The sequence below is a fragment of the Triticum aestivum genome, chromosome 1B, assembly GCF_018294505.1.
Source record: "Triticum aestivum cultivar Chinese Spring chromosome 1B, IWGSC CS RefSeq v2.1, whole genome shotgun sequence".
Taxonomy (NCBI): Eukaryota; Viridiplantae; Streptophyta; class Magnoliopsida; order Poales; family Poaceae; genus Triticum; species Triticum aestivum.
The window spans coordinates 136,426,332-136,440,434 of NC_057795.1; positions in this window are offsets into that span (position 1 = coordinate 136,426,332).

Sequence of the window (14,103 nt, forward strand, 5' to 3'; positions counted from 1 at the left end):
CCCCAAGGGGTCCTAGGGGATGGCTTAAGAGTCGCCTGCGTGCTCGGAAGGTTTCGGGGCGTCCTTTTATAGCGCGACGAGGTCGGTTCCGCGGCGGTGGATGAGAACGCCGGCGAACCGCCCCTCTGTAGCTTGCATGGCGTCGTGGCGGCGACGAACGCTTGCGGACACGCTTGCGGATGACTTCGGGCTGTGCCAGGGGCCAGGTGGCGAGCCGGGGTGGCTTGGGCGGCGCTGAACGGAGCAGAGGCTGTCGGCCGACGCCGGCGTGCCGCCAAAAGTGCTCTGGCGGTGGCGCTGTAGGGTGCCAGGGCGGGCTGGCGTGTAGTGGTGAGGCGGGGAGTGCGTGGCAGCTAGCTGCAGGTGGTCACGAGTCGGAACGGGTGCGGGGTGAGACGCGGCGGCTCGGTTGCACGCGTGCGCCAAACGCACGCTCTGCTCGCGCTCTGGGCATGCACGGGACGTGCTTGAAGAAATGCCAGTGCATGCTGCAGAGCTTGGGTGAGGCTGGAACTTAACAGATACAGGCCAGGAGCCACTGGGAGTCTAGTGGACATGTTAGTTCTATTAGGGGTGTAAGCTCCCAGTGCAATGTCAAAAGTCATGTCAAAACAGATCATGCCCATAAGGTGTTTGACAAAATGCTAAGGGCACTTAGGCATTTCTTGGGGTGGCCAAATCCTCCAGATCAGGGTCTCTTTGGATGCACAAGAGGGTGGTGAGGTTAGTTGGTGAAATGCACAAACTTGTTAGTGCAAGTCTTGCAAAACTACAATTCTGGACAGGAAATAAATGACATTATTTCATGAACCAAAATTAATCCAATGGGTGCATGCTCCTGGATTTAGGGGTTTGGTAGGGCTGTCTACAAGTAGGAGAAAACACAAGATCTTTGGAGTAAAATTAAATAGGGTTGCAGTAGAAATCACAAGGCTGGACCAGAATGAAAAAGAGGATGATTCACTCAATTTTTTTCAAAGAACATAAATAGGTTTTTGCACAAAGTGGAATAATATGCTCCTACTGACCTCCCCTAATTTTGGTAGAAGTTTTAAAGAAATATTTAAATAGGTTGTAGTGTAAAATTGCCCACTGGACCAGATTTGAAAACTTGGTGTAGAACTCAAAATATCCAATGAATGAAATATATTATTGCACCAAAGTGTTTTAGAGACATCACATGATATCTCCAAACTTTGGTGAAATTTTTAGTTAAATATATCAAATGGTTGTAGTTCAAAAAGAGCTCCAAATTTTAAAACAAGTCATTTAATGAATAAAGCTCAGGGTGAAATAATTTTATAAATAAATCTCCTGATTGAGAGATGTTTTTTTAAATGAGAGGGAAAATAAGTCCATTATATTTTGGAAGGATCCACTTGGGAAAATTTTCTTAATATTAAAAGAAAAGTTTTGAAATCAACAGAGATATACTTGCATGCAAAAATTTTAAACTCTTGGCAAAATTTTAATAACTAAAACCTGGTTAAATTTTGGGGTGTTACAATACTACCCCCCTTAAGAAAAATCTCGTCCTCGAGATTTGCTAAGAGCCGTTGTGAAAAACAAAAGTTCCATATGCGTTCGAGCGGTTGTGAGACTGCTGCCGTGGTGCTGTGTGAATAAAAATAATAATAATCCACGTAGTGAGGGGATAAATGATGCAGCAATTCAGTAAAAAGAAAACTCATACTAGGATCTTTCGTGGTTACACAAGTTAATCACGAAGAAAAATTACTCATACCAGTAGAAACTAAATACTCGACTCGTCGCACAAATTTGGGGTACCATGCATAAGATACACGCAAATATAAATGCTGCAAAAACAAATACAGTCGTGACGTCTAAAATGAAAACGGTAACTGGGTGGGGTCCTAATAAAATGTCTCCAGTAAAGGGATACACTCCTCTTCTATCGGAGGAAGTGGATTGACCAGTCGATGTATGCGTCTCTCCGGGTCGGGCCTCAGTGGTCTGCCGATGGCAATCTGAGGATTCAGATCAGTGAGATTCTGGAGATAATCCATCACTAGTTGGTTCAAATGCTCTAGAGCGATGATGTACTGGATAAGGTTGGCCAGAACTGGGTCTCTCTCAATACGCCCACCGGGAAAAGACGTTACTTCTCCGGGTGCTGCACGGCTCGGAAAGTAATAATATCCTCGTTCGCGGGCATAGGGTACTGCGGACCGAAGACGAGCAATCACTTCTTTCGCAGCAGCTTCTATGGCCAGGTGTGGGGTTGGCATAGATTTCCCCATGAAGGAAACTTCTGTTGGATCTTGGTTGGGGTCTACAGGAGGAGTGTGTACTGCTGCCCAATATTCCGAGGTGGATGGGGTGATTCTAGATTTGAACAGCTCATACTGTGGTGGCTGGGTAGAACCCATGGTACTACGGGTAAAATCCCACAATATTTTGACAAAGCTACCTGGGGTTGCATCTGGGGTTCTCAGATGAATGCTGGGGCTCGGCATGACAGGAAAAAGTTGTGAGTGTGGTGCACAAGGTGAGGGTTGCTGGGTAAGGTCACAAGGTCGCCTTTATATAGCAATGGAGCCGGATTCGTTTTACCGTGGTGAAAGGTAATAAATTTGCCAGCTTAGCTCCAAAGGTCGGGTCAGTGTCAAAGATACACATATCTCATAAAGAGACGTGTTACTGTGGTTGTCGTCGGGTTGGTTTTGGTAGTTTTGCCCGGAAAATGTGCAACTATGCGCTGACAAAGAAAATACGCAAGGCTACCATTAAAGCAGAGGCACAACGACAGGCTGCGTTAATATACATGGTCGCACGATTACAACGCGTGGATACACTGAGACTCGGTACTACTCGTACGGCTTAGTCTACCTTGTTTATGTCTAAACGGGCGTGCCTGGTGGATGTCGAGGCTTCTCCACGTGTCTCACTGCTGGGATTAGTCGGAGATGGCGGAGGAACGACAGGGTCGGGGTAGCGATGATGACCATCGCGGGGATTGTTAGCCACAATCCCGTTGGAGTGTGTTCCCAAAAGGCGATGAAGCACTTCTGGGGTCATCAAAGCATCTCGATTGGTGGCTGGAGCTGATCTCGGGGTCTCGATCGGTTGTCCAAACAGCACGACTGGGTTGTCGGCATTGGGCTCGTTTTCTTCTCTCGCCGGGGCTCGATGAACCAGCTCTCCACGAGCTGCAATTAAATCAATAGTGATTTGATCGCACAGTTCCTCTAGTGCACTTACATAGCGCACCAGGTGCAACAATGCAGGATCTGTCTCGTGATCTCCGTTGGCAACTTGGGGTGGTCTTCCATACCCTTCACATCTGGGGTAGTAGTGGAACGAGCGACAGTTAACTCTGGGCGACAAGTGCCTGAGATGAACTATAGCCTCTCGAGCAGCTAGTTGTATGGCTTGTGGCTCAAAGGAAGTTGTTCTTCCTGTGAACCTGTAGGGGCGTTCGGGTGCTAGACCCCTACCGTAGATGTGCACAGTGGCCCAAAATTGGTGGTCCTCACCGCTCATGGGTCCTTGGTACACAGCATATTATGGTGGCTCCTCTAACGCATAGGCACGACGGGTGAGGTTTGCGAGGATGGTCACAAAACCTCCAAGGTTGGTTGATGTGGTCTCGTTGTGCACTATGGGTCCAGGCATTGTGGCTCGGTTTGGGGTAGCGGCTGTGCTGTGCTGGGTTGAGACTAGCGTGCCCTTTTCATAGGAAAAAGGGGACAGAGTCTTCTTCCGCACGCTTGTGAATGAGGCGCCTTGGGTGCTGGTCACTGGTGTGCGATCGACAGGCTAGGCTGATAGGTTGGGCACCGACTGCCAAAAGTGTCGGGATTACTGTGTGGCTATCTTGCATGAGAAGCTTGGCTGGGGTTTGGCTAAGGTCTAGTGGGTTGGTTTGCCTAAGTTTTTCGACCTGGCTAAGATAGGATTAGCCAATGGTCAGCCTGGCTCTGATACTGTGACACCCCAAAAATTTGGCCTTGTTTTATTAAATTAAAATTTTGCTAGGAATTAAAACTTTGGATTTCTGAGCTGCATTTTGATTTTTTTAATCATTTCCTTCCCTGTTATGATGAGTTTTTCCCAAAGAGAAAACTTTTCAAATATGTTATTGGACTTGTTTAACCTCTCAAGAAAAACTTTCCTTTTATCAGTATAACTAATTAACTAATTTAATTGCTTGATCTTTACCTTCTTGAAAATAGTTTTTCAAGGTTAAATGGCCATATTTGAACTACAACCATTTGATAGATTCACTTAAAATTTCCACAAAGATTTGGAGATGTCATGTTATGTTTTTAAATCACTATTATGCAAAAATATATTTCATTCATGAAATATTTTGAGCCCTGCACTCAATTTTTCTTCTCTGGTCCAGAGTGCATTTTGCACTACAACCTATTTAAATATTTATTTAAAACTTCTACCAAAATTAGGGGAGGTCAGTAGGAGCATATTATTCCACTTTGTGCAAAAATCCAGGGTTGTTCTTTGAAAATGTTGAGTGAATCAACCTCATTTCCATTCTGGACCAACTTGATGATTTGTACAGCAACCACCATTTTAATTGCTCCTATATCCATGATTACTTTTTCTACTGGTAGTCCCCCTTGCCAAACCCTTAAGTCCAGGAGCATGCACCCATTGGATTAATTTTGGTTGATGAAATAATGCCATTTATTTCCTGTCCAGAATTGAAATTCTGCTAGACTTGCACTAACAAGTTTGTGCATTTCACCAACTAACATCACCAACCTCTCTTTCATCCACAGAGACACTGATTTGGAGATTTTGGCCACTCCAAGAAATGCCTAAGTGCCCTTAGCATTTTGTCAAACACCTTATAGGCATGATCTGTTTTGGCATGAATTTTTGGTTTGCACTGTGAACCTGATCTCCTGACCAAACCAACTTGTCCACTGATCCCCTTGCAAGCCATAGCTTAGAACTGCTAATCCTCAGCTCCAACCAAGCCATCTAGCAGGCCAGGGCATTTCGCCGAACAGATGATGGGCGTGCTCTGGGCGCGCCCAGAGCGCGCATATTGCAGCCGCGCACACGAGCCGACACGCTGGCCCCCACGGTTTTGGCTTGCTCTGCAGCACCTCGCCACGCGCTACCCTTCTCGCTGCAACGCGCCAAGTAGCCCCCGCCACGCCCGGCAGGCCAAGAGCTAGCCGCCGCCGCCGCCGACAGCCCCTGCTCCATTCAGCGCCGCCCAAGCCACCCCGGCTCGCCACCTGGCCCCGGCACATCCCGAGCTCATCCACACGGGTGTCCGCTAGCGTTCGTCGCCGCCACGTCGCCCTAGCTACAGAGAGACGGTTCGCCGGAGAACTTATCCCCACCGCCGCAGAACCGACCTTGGCGCGCTATAAATGGACCCCCCGAGCTTCCCCGAGCACGCAGGCGACCTTATGTTACCCCCATGGCGCTCCCCTACCTCGCATTCGACCCGGGAAGGCCTCCTTCCTCATCTCCGGCAACTCCTGCCGCCGCCACCGCCCCGGCCAATCCGGCACCTCCAGTACCTCCCCCTCTCCGTTCTCTTTGCCAGGAACTTTCTCATCCTCCCATGAACCTTTCCCACTACTTGATTTTGATCGGGAACCATCGCCGCCACAAAGTCACTTCGCCACTGAAGCTTTCCTCCGCCGCGGAGCTCGCCGCCGGCAGCTCCCTCCACCTCCAGCTACCCTGCAACCACCGGGAGGACCGCACTGGAGTGGCGGATCCATCCCCGCCCTCAGGGCCCCGCAAGGAGCCGCTAGTTGCCGGCGACAATCGCCGGAGCTCCGCCTCCGCTCGGGACAGAGGGAGAAGGAGGAGGGCGGACTAGTCAAACCTGACCAGTGGGCCCTCTGGACCCACTGTCAGTGACCCTGCGCCTATCCACGTCGGTTAAGTGAAGACGTAATCCGCCTAGTACGTTTTCCCCGCTCCGAAAGCGTATTCCCCTCCGAAACGTTTTCTTTTCTGTTTTAATTTAAATAACAGATTTGACCAGAACTTTGACTGGCTATAACTTTTTAAATATAACTCCAAATGAATTAATTCTTTTTCCTACATCTCTCAAATATTGTCTAGTTTATTTTAAGATTTATTTGAATATTTTCCAAACAACTTTTTTGTACTGTTTTTGAAATAGGTGTTATTTGCATATTCTTGAAAATAGGATTTTTGGGAGAGAAAGAAGCTTTCAAAAATTTTGGAGAGCACCCCCACCTCTCCACACCATGAAGGCAAGCATTCTGAACCCTGGCATAATGTTTTGGTGTGTTATTTGACACATTTATAACACCACCTTACTTCGGAGGACTTGTTATTTCATGTGACGTGATCATTTGCATGGAAGCATATCAGTGATTTCCTTGCTGTTGGAAATGAATATTATTGTGATGGTAATCCTCCTCATGTGCCTTGCATGCATGCCGGAAAGGAATCCGGGAAAGCCTCGGCCTTGGGTAGGCGTGAGCTTGTCGCCGGTCCCCGTCGGGACGGTTATGTCCGGTATGGCATGGTAAGGTACATTGAGTGGTGATCCCTTCGGTGGAAATATATTTGTTGTACATGTCATGCAGGGAACTTATAAGCCTCCTGAGTCGGCCATAGATCGAGTCTTGTTCCGGTAACCCCCATACTTGTTTCGTACTACCACTCGTCTCTACAGCAAGTAGAATACGGTTGAGTAAGTTGTTAACCCTCGTCTTGGCACACACCGTACAGAGAGGCCAGGGTGGAAGATACCGGTTGTAGCCGGTAGGCATGCCACCTGGTCCGGGGGCATGGGTGTATCCGGTTGGGACTGAGAGGGGGGCACCCCTTAGAGCGCGCGATAGAAATTTGATCCCATGCTACGCGAGGTTGTAGCCTCCCCACTTAGAGTTTTGCTTAACAGGTGTCATGGGTGATTCCAGACACGAGTGAAAGCTGGTGTGTGCAAGTCAGGTGTGTTTCAATTAAAAGACCGTAGACGGAATTAGTCCCGATGGACTAAAGAAATCCGTTACTCGTGGGTAAAGAGTACACCCTCTGCAGAGAATAAACCTATTCGAATAGCCGTGTCCATGGTTAAGGATTACAGTCTGGGATGGGTCAGGTGTCGGTCTTAGTGTCGGTCTTCGGAGGTGAAACTGTTAACCAGAAAATGGAATTACTACTCGTGACTTGTGATATCTATGATGATTATTATTATTGTTGACTAACCCATGATATTATTGTTATTACCGAGTATCTCTGGGATGGTTCTACCTCCAGGGATATTCATTATGATTGTTTCTTTTACAGCCCTTTATGTGATGTCGCCCCGACATCCGACTGTGGCATTTCTTTTAAAGCCCTTTCTGTGATGTCGCCCCGACATCCGTCTGTGGTATTTCTATTTAGGCCCTTTATGTGGCGTCGCTCAGACGCCCGACTGTGGCATTTCTTTTAAAGCCCTTTATGTGGCGTCGCCCAGACGCCCAACTGTGGCATTTCTTTTAAAGCCCTTTCTGTGATGTCGCCCCAACATCCGTCTGTGGTATTTGTATTTAAGCCCTTTATGTGGCGTCGCCCAGACGCCCGACTGAGGCATTTCTTTTAAAGCCCTTTATGTGGTGTCGCTCAGACGCCCGACTATGGCATTACTTGTTATTTATTTCATAAATTTAAATGCTACTCTGTTATTGAAATTTTATAAATAACTTGCTTGCACGCATCCGAGATTTATTTATCTTTTGTGACTGACGTCATGAGCATAAAATATTTTTAGCCCATCATGGTTATATTATACCTGTGTTCATAATATTTGTGAGTACATTCAAAGTACTCACTGGCTTGTCCCTGGCTATTGTCTTGGCCAGATTTTCTTGCTCGAAGAGGAGTGACGCGATGACAGCCCCGGAACCTAAGTAATGGAGATAGCAGCCTCGCGAAGATAGGAGTTAACCTGGTCAGCTGTTCCCGTGGGAAATGGAGTCCCATAGATACTGATGTTTCACAACCGCTTCCGCCATCAACCACTAGAAACCATTTGTTGTACTCACAGGCCAGAATGGTCTTGTACTACATATGTTGTATTTTGCTTGGAATTTCTGTATCAAGATGGAGCCTCTTCAGCTAAGAGTAATCCTGGGGCTGATGAGCACGACGGTCTTTTCTGGAAATTTATTACCCGGAAAAACCGGTCGTGACAGATACCAAGTCTGTCACGACCGGTTTTCCGGGTAATAAATTTCCAGAAAAGACCGTCGTGCTCATCAGCCCCAAGATTACTGTTAGCTGATGAGGCTCCAACTTGATACAGAAATTCCAAGCAGAAAACAAAATATGTAGTACAAGGCCATTCTGGCCTGTGAGTACAACAAATGGTTTCTAGTGGTTGATGGCGGAAGCGGGTTGTGAAACATCAGTGTCTATGGGACTCCATTTCCCACGGGAACAGCTGACCAGGTTAACTCCTATCTTCGCGAGGCTGCTATCTCCATTACTTAGGTTCTGGGGCTGTCATCGCGTCGCTCCTCTTCGTGCAAGAAAATCTGGCCAAGACAATAGCCAGGGACAAGCCAGTGAGTACTTTGAATGTACTCGCAAACATTATGAACACAGGTATAGTATAACAATGATGTGCTGAAAATACTTTATGCTCATGACGTCAGTCACAAAAGATAAATAAATCTCTGATGCGTGCAAGCAAATTATTTATAAAATTGCAATAACATAGTAGTATTAAAATTTATGAAATAAATAACAAGCAAAGCCACAGTCGGGCGTCTTAGCGACACCACATAAAGGGCTTTAAAAGCACACTCGGGCGTCTGAGCGACACCACATAAAGGGCTTTAAAAAGAATGCCACAGTCGGGCGTCTGAGCGACACCACACAAAGGGCTTTAAAAGAAATGCCACAGTCGGGCGTCTGAGCGACACCACATAAAGGGCTTTAAAAGAAATGCCACAGTCAGGCGTCTGAGCGACACCACACAAAGGGCTTTAAAAGAAATGCCACAGTCGGGCATCTGAGCGACACCACATAAAGGGCTTTAAAAGAAATGCCACAGTCGGGCGTCTGAGCGACACCACACAAAGGGCTTTAAAAGAAATGCCACAGTTGGGCGTCTGAGCGACACCACACAAAGGGCTTTAAAAGAAATGCCACAGTCGGTCGTCTGAGCGACACCATATAAAGGGCTTTAAAAGAAATGCCGCAGTCGGGCGTCTGAGCGACACCACACAAAGGGCTTTAAAAGAAATGCCACAGTCGGGCGTCTGAGCGACACCACATAAAGGGCTTTAAAAGAAATGCCACAGTCGGGCGTCTGAGCGACACCACACAAAGGGCTTTAAAAGAAATGCCACAGTCGGGCGTCTGAGCGACACCACACAAAGGGCTTTAAAAGAAATGCCACAGCCGGGCGTCTGAGCGACACCACACAAAGGGCTTTAAAAGAAATGCCACCGTCGGGCGTCTGAGCGACACCACAGAAAGGGCTTTAAAAGAAATGCCACAGTCGGGCGTCTGAGCGACACCACACAAAGGGCTTTAAAAGAAATGCCACAGTCGGGCGTCTGAGCGACACCACATAAAGGGCTTCAAAAGAGATGCCACAGTCGGGCGTCTGAGCGACACCACACAAAGGGCTTTAAAAGAAATGCCACAGTCGGGCGTCTGAGCGACACCACACAAAGGGCTTTAAAAGAAATGCCACAGTCGGGCGTCTGAGCAACACCACACAAAGGGCTTTAAAAGAAATGCCACAGTCGGGCCTCTGAGCGACACCACATAAAGGGCTTTAAAAGAAATGCCACAGTCGGGCGTCTGAGCGACACCACACAAAGGGCTTTAAAAGAAATGCCACAGTCGGGCGTCTGAGCGACACCACATAAAGGGCTTTAAAAGAAATGCCACAGTCGGGCGTCTGAGCGACACCACACAAAGGGCTTTAAAAGAAATGCCACAGTCGGGCGTCTGAGCGACACCACAGAAAGGGCTTTAAAAGAAATGCCACAGTCGGGCGTCTGAGCGACACCACACAAAGGGCTTTAAAATAAACAATCATAGTGAATATCCCGGAGGTAGAACCATCCCAGAGATACTCGATAATAACAATAATATCACAGGTTAGTCAACAATAATAATAATCATAATTATCACAAGTCACAGGTAGTAGTTCCAGTTCTGGTTAACAGTTTCACCTCCGAAGACCGACACTAAGACCTACACTTGACCCATCCCAGACTGCAATCCTTAACCATGGACACGGCTATTCGAATAGGTTTAATCTCTGCAGAGGGTGTACTCTTTACCCACGAGTAACGGATTTCTTTAGTCCATCGGGACTAATTCCGTCTACGGTGTTTTTGTTGAAAACACACCTAACTTGCACACACCAGCTTATCTCACACGTGTCTGGAATCACCCACGACACCTGTTAAGCAAACTCTAAGTGGGGAGGCTACAACCTCGCGTAGCATGGGATCAAATTTATATCGCGCGCTCTAAGGGGTGGCCTGCCTACCAGCTACAACCGGTATCTTCCACCATGGCCTCTCTGTACGGTGTGTGCTAGAAAGAGGTTGAGAACTTACTGAACCGTACTCTACTTGTTGTAGAGACGAGTGGTAGTATGAACCAAGTATGGGGGTTACTGGCACAAGACTCGATCTACGGTCGACTCAGGAGGTTTAAGTATTCCCTGCATGATTAGCATGACGAATATATTTCAACCAACAGAGTCACCGCTCATATCACCTTGCCATGCCATACCAGACATAACTGTCCCGACGGAGACCGGCGACAAACTCATGCCTACCCAAGGCAGAGGTTTTCCCGGGTTCCTGCCGGTATGCATGCAAGGCACATGAGGGTGATTATCATCACAAGTGTGTCCATTTCCAACAGCATGGAAATCTATAACATGCACCCATGCATATGATCATATCACATGAAATAACAAGTTTCTCCAAAGTGAGGTGATGTTATGAACGTGTCATCGAACACACAAAAATATTATGCCGGGGTTCAGAATGCTTGCCTTCAATGTGTGGAAAGGCAGGGTGCACTCCAAAACTTGAAACATTTCTCCTCTCTTCAAAAATCCTATTTTAGCAATATAAAAGAATTAACACACAAAATAAAAACAGCACCAAAAGTTGTTCTAAATTTTTTTCAAATAAATCTTAAAATAAACTAGGTGAAATTTGAGAGAGGTAGGAAAAAGAATCATTTCATTTGGAGTTGTATTTAAAAAGGTATAACCAGTCAAAGTTTTGGTCAAATTCTATTTTTTAAAAATAAAACAAAAGAAAAGTTTCAGCCACGAATACGCTTTCTAAGTAGGGGTTACGTACTTGGGGTTTTACGCTATCACTTAACATGCGTGGCGGCGGAGTGGGTCACTGACAGTGGGTCCACGGGGCCCACTAGTCAGGTTTGACTAGTCTTTCTGCCTCTCCTTCCTCTGTCCCGAGCGGAGGCGGAGCTCCGGCGATCGTCGCCGGCGACTAGCGGCTCCTCGCGGGGCCCCGAGGGCGGGGATGGATCCGCCACTCCAGGGCGGTCCTCCCGGTGGTCGCCAGGCCGGTGGGGACGGAGGGAGTTGCCGGTGGCGAGCTTCGCGGCGGAGGAGGCTTCGGTGGCAGAGTGGTTTTGGGGCGAATGTGGTTCCCGATCAAAATCGAGTACGGGGTTGGGTTCCTGGAAGGAAGGAGGTGTTCTTGGTGAAGAGAAATGGGAGGGAGAGGCCCTGGTGGCGCTGGAAGAGCTGCGGCCATGGCGGCGGTCGCTGCTGTCGGAGGTGGGAAAGATGACCTCCCCGGGTCGATTGGCTGCCCCAAGGGGTCCTAGGGGATGGCTTAAGAGTCGCTTGCCTGCTCGGAAGGTTTCGGGGCGTCCTTTTATAGCGCGATGAGGTCGGTTCCGCGGCGGTGGATGAGGACGCCGGCGAACCGCCCCTCTATAGCTTGCATGGCGTCGTGGCGGCGACGAACGCTAGCGGACACGCTTGCGGATGAGTTCGGGCTGTGCCAGGGGCCAGGTGGCGAGCCGGGGTGGCTTGGGCGGCGCTGAACGGAGCAGAGGCTGTCGGCCGACGCCGGCGTGCCGCCAAAAGTGCTCTGGCGGTGGCGCTGTAGGGTGCCAGGGCGGGCTGGCGTGTAGTGGTGAGGCGGGGAGTGCGTGGCAGCTAGCTGCAGGTGGTCACGAGTCGGAACGGGTGCGGGGTGAGACGCGGCGGCTCGGTTGCACGCATGCGCCAAACGCACGCTCTGCTCGCGCTCTGGGCGTGCACGGGACGTGCTTGAAGAAATGCCAGTGCATGCTGCAGAGCTTGGGTGAGGCTGGAACTTAACAGATATAGGCCAGGAGCCACTGGGAGTCTAGTGGACATGTTAGTTCTATTAGGGGTGCAAGCTCCCAGTGCAATGTCAAAAGTCATGTCAAAACAGATCATGCCCATAAGGTGTTTGACAAAATGCTAAGGGCACTTAGGCATTTCTTGGGGTGGCCAAATCCTCCAGATCAGGGTCTCTTTGGATGCACAAGAGGGTGGTGAGGTTAGTTGGTGAAATGCACAAACTTGTTAGTGCAAGTCTTGCAAAACTACAATTCTGGACAGGAAATAAATGACATTATTTCATGAACCAAAATTAATCCAATGGGTGCATGCTCCTGGATTTAGGGGTTTGGTAGGGCTGTCTACAAGTAGGAGAAAACACAAGATCTTTGGAGCAAAATTAAATAGGGTTGCAGTAGAAATCACAAGGCTGGACCAGAATGAAAAAGAGGATGATTCACTCAATTTTTTTCAAAGAACATAAATAGGTTTTTGCACAAAGTGGAATAATATGCTCCTACTGACCTCCCCTAATTTTGGTAGAAGTTTTAAAGAAATATTTAAATAGGTTGTAGTGTAAAATTGCCCACTGGACCAGATTTGAAAACTTGGTGTAGAACTCAAAATATCCAATGAATGAAATATATTATTGCACAAAAGTGTTTTAGAGACATCACATGATATCTCCAAACTTTGGTGAAATTTTTAGTTAAATATATCAAATGGTTGTAGTTCAAAAAGAGCTCCAAATTTTAAAACAAGTCATTTAATGAATAAAGCTCAGGGTGAAATAATTTTATAAATAAATCTCCTGATTGAGAGATGTTTTTTTTAAATGAGAGGGAAAATAAGTCCAATATATTTTGGAAGGATCCACTTGGGAAAATTTTCTTAATATTAAAAGAAAAGTTTTGAAATCAACAGAGATATACTTGCATGCAAAAATTTTAAACTCTTGGCAAAATTTTAATAACTAAAACCTGGTTAAATTTTTGCGGTGTTACAATGCCCCATGGCCGGAGGGCTCCTTCCCAGAAGTGTCTGATCTATGGCAGCGGAGGTGGTTTTACGTCACGGCTCCTAGAGGCACAAAGTGGGTGGCTGACCCCGACTTCTGTTCGGGCCCTCCGCCTCAACTGGCGTCATGGGCCAATGTAGGACGGGATTGGGGCCTGCTAATGATGTACCGAACTTGCAAAGCCGCATCCGGGAGCTTCTTGAGAGGGACATTAGCCTTATCAGCATAATTCAGGTAATGCTAGTCCGACGGATGTTGCCGTGCAAGCGCCGGCCTCTCCGGATGTGGGAGTTCAATCCGGAAGGTTCATGAACTATTCTGCACTTCTTCGGCGTGACGCTCGAAGGGATGTGTAAGTTATTCTTCGGACCACAAGTAAAGTGTCCGGACACCACCGAGGATGCGGGCCTGAGCTGCAATCGCCCGGATACCCAAGTAAGTAACCCAAAAACCGAACACTTCGTTTACAGTTATCATAACATTATTCTGAAAATCCTCCGTGGCCAGGAATGGCTCAACAAGGCGGAGAGAATCAGGTGTCCGGCGCCACTTCCCGAAGGCTCACCTAGTCCCACCATAGCCAAGATGCTTGGTCGTGTGCTAAGTAAAGTGCCCTCGGGGAAAGACGAAGGGAAGAACAGAGAAGCAGAACTTCACACGTTGCACATCCAAACCAGGGGAATTGCTACCTCCCCAAAGGAGGATAGTCGGCGAGGGGAATCTAAGGTCTCCTCCCCTCACGGGAAGAAAAGGGCCGGTACAGTTCGGCGAACGGCCGGAT